At 44.4% G+C, this 5,774-nt stretch overlaps 1 pseudogene; it reads left to right on the forward strand.

Moving 5' to 3' along the window:
* Positions 1-1,285: 1,285 nt before the first annotated feature.
* The window catches only part of LOC119309439, a 20,029-nt pseudogene continuing 15,540 nt past the window's right edge, over positions 1,286-5,774 (forward strand).

The raw sequence follows: 5,774 nt of genomic DNA on the forward strand, positions 1-5,774 counted from the left end.
GCGACACGGCAGGCTTCCAGCGTCTCGGCGTTGGCGTCGCCCACGACGGGTACAGACAGGTCCTGCATTGCCGCCTGCAGCGGGTCTTGGGCGTCCCCACCGGAGGCTCCATCGTGGCTGATGACGAACACCTCGGTGACGGTGCTGCCACCGCTGTCTGCACAATGGAGCAAGTCATCGATGACCACCATGTTTGTGGGGAAGGCATCGAGGGATGTCGTGTTAGAGTCGACAAGCATCGGGTCGGTGGAACCGATCGACTCCAGGTCGGAGGCGGGCTCGTTGGCGATGTTGAGCTTGCCAGGAGGTCGATGAGGCAACTCTCGGAGCTGGTTGTGCCCGCGCCTGGCACGGGCTCGTTGGATAGGCGAATCTCGCCGATGAGATCAGCGAGGCAGCTCGCCGCGCAGGCGACTTCCGCGCCATGCAGCACGTCGGTGCAAACGCCATCAGGCGTGCTGGGCTGGCTGCGCTTGCCAGGAAGGAACAAGGTTCCCGTCCAGAAGAGATCTCCGGACGACGGTGCACCTAGCCCCACAGTGGGCGCCAAATATCGGGGGTTTGGTGCGACATATGCCAAAGGATGGCTTATCATGGTGGGAGCTAGTAAGACATCGCCGGTGCCTGGAAACGGGATAAGGCGTAAACATGTACGCCGATGCATCTTACCCAAGTTTGGGGCTCTCCTAAGAGATAACACTCCTAGTCCTGCTCTGTGGGGTCTCCGCATGATCACTAGATCAACAAGAAGCTACAAGCTTGCTCCTTGAGCTGTTTTACTAGAGAAGGAAGAAGGGCTAGGCTAGCTCTACTCCTCTCTCTCTATGTGTGTGTTTTCTAAGAGTCTGAACCCTTTGCATGGGTGCCCTGGGGGTTTATATAGGCCTACCCCCCAGGGGTACAATGGTAATCCGGCCGGGTGTAGGCCCAGTCCATCAGTGTCTCTGGTCGTTGGCTTCTCTGCCGGCTGTCGGGCTCTAGGTCGACAGGTAGGGCCTGCTGCTTGTGGGTCCTGTCGACTGCTCTTCATTGTAGCCTTGCCTCTGATGATGAGGGCTTGATCGGGGAGAGCGTGGCTGTAGTACCGCCACCTGGTGGGCGCTCACTTTAGCCACACCCCGTCTTATCTGGTTAATGGCGCACAAACTTCAATGGAAGGGGAGGATCGGCTGCCGGGAGTCGGCCTCCCCCGATGCCGACCGGTCAAGGCTCGCCGCCTTCTAGCATCTCACGGACAGGTAGGGCCCGCAGCCTGCGGGCCGTATCGACAGCCTGTCGTGGGAGCATGGCTTCCTCTGCCATGGATGATGTCATGGGCAGCGTGGCAACAGTGTTGCGTCGGGCTAGGGATGGCCACCCGGTACGCTACACTGTGGCCACGTTCGTTCCTGGATTTGGGGGTGGCAGGCCATTCTGTAGCCACGCCCCGTCTCGTCGTTGTTATGTGGGTGCAAACTTTGAGGGCGCGAGGGTGGGCCGCCTGCTAGGAGTCGGTCGCTCTGGTGGCCGTCGCTGCTAAGAGTCGGTCCACGCCAGGGCCGCTCTTTGGGCCTCGCTGCCTTCTAGCAGCCGGCCACAAGAAGGCGATCCGTTGTCTTTGATGCTTGAGGGGTGCGGCCAACCCCGATGTCTTGAAATATCATGTGGAGCAGATAGGGGTACCCGTGCTCATTTACTCCGACAATATCTCAAAACAATCATAAAGAATCAAACTTCTCATAGTATTCAATGCACTTTATATGAAAGTTTATATTATATCCCTCTTGGATGTCCATCATATTAGGACTAAATCCATAACCAAAGCAAATTACCATGCTGTTTAAGAATCTCAGAATAATATAAGTGAAGCATGAGAGTTCATCAATTTCTTCAAAATGAAACCACCGCTGTGCTCTAAAAAGATATAATTGAAGCACTAGAGCAAACAACAAACTACTCCAAAAGATATAAGTGAAGATCAATGAGCAGTTGAATAATTATGCAACTATGTGAAGACCCTATGGCATTTAAGAATTTAAGATCTTGCTATTTTATTCAAACAGCAAGCAAAACAAAAGAAAAGAAAATGACGCTCCAAGCAAAACGCATATCATGTGGTGAATAAAACAAGTAAAGTTACCGATGAACGAAGACGAAAGAGGGGATGCCATCCGGGGCACCCCCAAGCTTAGATGCTTGGGTGCCCTTGAATATTATGTTGGGGTGCCTTGGGCATCCCCAAGCTTAGGCTCTTGCCACTCCTTATTCCATAGTCCCTCGAATCTTTACCCAAAACTTGAGAACTTCACAACACAAAACTTAACAGAAAACTCGTAAGCTCTGTTAGTATAAGAAAATAAATAACCACTTTTGGTACTGTTGTGAACTAATTACAAATTCATATTGGTGTAATATATACTGTATTCCAACTTCTCTATGGTTCATACCCTCCAATACTACTCATAGATTCATCAAAATAAGCAAACAACACATAGAAAACAGAATCTGTCAAAAACAGAACAGTCTGTAGTAATCTGTAACTCTCGAATACTTCTGTAACTCCGCAAATCAAGACAAATTAGGAAAACCTGATAAATTTTTGAACTAATCCATAGCAAAAAGAATCAGTTCAAAAGCACGTTTCTGTGAATTTTCAAAACCAATTGACTAAGCGCAAAAGTTTCTGATTTTCAGCAGGATCAACACAACTATCACCGTAAGCTATCCCAAAGGTCTTACTTGACACTTTATTGAAACAAAAGCAATAAAACATGATTACTACAGTAGCATAATCATGTGAACACACAAAAACAGTAGGTAGAAACATTGGGTTCTCTCCCAACAAGCGCTTTTCTTTAATGCCTTTCTAGCTAGGCATGATGATTTCAATGATGCTCACATAAAAGATAAGAATTGAAACACAAAGAGAGCATCATGAAGAATATGACTAGCACATTTAAGTCTATCCCACTTCCTATGCATAGGGATTTTGTGAGCAAACAACTTATGGGAACAAGAATCAACTAGCATAGGAAGGCAAAACAAGCATAACTTTAAGATTTTCAACACATAAAGAGGAAACTTGATATTATTGCAATTCCTACAAGCATATATTCCTCCCTCATAATAATTTTCAGTAGCATCAGGAATGAATTCAAAAATATAACCATCACATAAAGTATTCATGATCTACATGCATAGATATTTTACTGCTCTCCACATAAGCAAATTTCTTCTCATGAATAGTAGTGGGAGAAAACTCAACAAAATAACTATCATGTGAGGCATAATCCAATTGAAAATTAAAATCACGATGACAAGTTTCATGGTTATCATTATTCTTTATAGTATACATGTCATCACAATAATCATCATAGATAGCAACTTTATTCTCATAATCTGTTGGAACCTCTTCTAAAATAGTGGATTCATCACTAAATAAACTCATGACATCTCCAAATCCACTTTCATAATTATCACAATAAGATTCAACACCCTCCAAAATAGTGGGGTTGTTACTTCCTAAAGTTGACACTCTTCCAAACCCACTTTCATCAGTATAATCATCATAGATTGGAGGCATCCTTTCATCATAATAAATTTGCTCATCAAAATTTGGAGGACAAAAAATATCATCCTCATCAAACATAGCATCCCCAAGCTTGTGCCTTTGCATATCATTAGCATCATGGATATTCAAAGAATTCATACTAACAACATTGCAATCATGCTCATCATTCAAAGATTTAGTGCCAAACATTTTAGTGCATTCTTCTTCTAACACTTTGGCACAATTATCGGAATCCTTATTTTCATGAAAGGCATTAAAAAGATGAAGCATATGAGGCAACCTCAATTCCTATTTTTTTGTAGTTTTCTTTTATAGACTAAACTAGTGATAAAATAAGAAACTAAAAGATTCAATTGCAAGATCTAAAGATATACCTTCAAGCACTAACCTCCCAGGCACGGCGCCAGAAAAGAGCTTGATGTCTACTACACAACCTTCTTCTTGTAGACGTTGTTGGGCCTCCAAGTGCAGAGGTTTGTAGGACAGTAGCAAATTTCCCTCAAGTGGATGACCTAAGGTTTATCAATCCGTGGGAGGCGTAGGATGAAGATGGTCTCTCTCAAACAACCCTGCAACCAAATAACAAAGAGTCTCTCGTGCCCCCAACACACCCAATACAATGGTAAATTGTGTAGGTGCACTAGTTCGGCGAAGAGGTGGTGATACAAGCGTAATATGGATGGTAGATATAAGTTTTTGTAATCTGAAAATATAAAAACAGCAAGGTAGCAAGTGGTAAAAGTGAGCTTAAACGGTATTGCAATGCTAGGAAACAAGGCCTATGGTTCATACTTTCACTAGTGCAAGTTCTCTCAACAATGATAACATAGTTAGATCATATAACAATCCCTCAATGTGCAACAAAGAGTCACTCTAAAGTCACTAGTAGCGGAGAACAAATGAGGAGATTATTGTAGGGTACAAAACCACCTCAAAGTTATTCTTTCTGATCAATCCAATGGGCTATTCTTATAAATGTCACAAACATCCCTAGAGTTCGTAGTAAAATAACACCTTTAGACACACATCAACCAAAACCTTAATGTCACCTAGATACTCCAATATCACCACAGTATCCGCGGGTATGATTATACGCTATGCATCACACAATCTCAGATTCCTCTATTCAACCAACACAAAGAACTTCAATGAGTGCCCCAAAGTTTCTACCGAAGAGTCAAGACGAAAATGTGTGCCAACCCCTATGCATAAGTTCACAAGGTCACTAAATCCGCAAGTTGATCACAAAAACATACAACAAGTGGATCACGTGGATATCCCATTGTCACCACAGATAAGCACATGCAAGACATACATCAAGTGTTCTCAAATCCTTAAAGACTCAATCCGATAAGATAACTTCAAAGGGAAAACTCAATCCATTACAAGAAGGTAGAGGGGGGAGAAACATCATATGATCCAACTATAATAGCAAAGCTCGCGATACATCAAGATCGTGCTGAATCAAGAACACGAGAGAGAGAGAGAGAGAGAGAGAGAGAGATCAAACACATAGCTACTGGTACATACCCTCAGCCCCGAGGGTGAACTACTCCCTCTCGTCATGGAGAGTGTCGGGATGATGAAGATGGCCACTAGCGATGGATCCGCCCTCCGGCAGGGTGCCGGAACAGGGGTCCCAATTGGTTTTTCATGGCTACAGGGGCTTGCGGTGGCAGAACTCCCGGTCTAGGTTTCTTTTTGGTAGTTTCTGTATTTATAGGAATTTTTTGCGTTAGTTTCATGTCAGGGGTATCTCCGAGTCAGCCACGAGGTAGGGGCACGCTCGTGGATGACTCGGGACTCTTCTAGCCCAACTCTTTTGCTTCGGGGCTTCTTCTGGTCCATAAAAAATCTCCGTAAATTGGCAGGTCAATTGGACTCCGTTTAGTATTCCCTTTATGTAAAACTCAAAAACAAGGAAAAAACAGAAACTGGCACTGGGCTCTAGGTTAATAGGTTAGTCCCAAAAATCATATAAAATAGCATATAAATGCATATAAAACATCCAAGATGGATAACATAATTGCATGGAACAATAAAAAATTATAGATATGTTGGAGATGTATCAATGGTCGATGGCATCGTCGAAGATGCAGATGGCGACGAAGGTGATGTGATGCTCACGTCTTCAGGTTCGCACAAGCGATCCCCCTACCTGGCACGCCAAAGATGTCGCGAGAAACCACAACCACCTATGGGACCTAGAGGCCCATTGCTGGTT

Source organism: Triticum dicoccoides, chromosome 5B (assembly GCF_002162155.2).
Source record: "Triticum dicoccoides isolate Atlit2015 ecotype Zavitan chromosome 5B, WEW_v2.0, whole genome shotgun sequence".
In the NCBI taxonomy this organism is placed as follows: Eukaryota; Viridiplantae; Streptophyta; class Magnoliopsida; order Poales; family Poaceae; genus Triticum; species Triticum dicoccoides.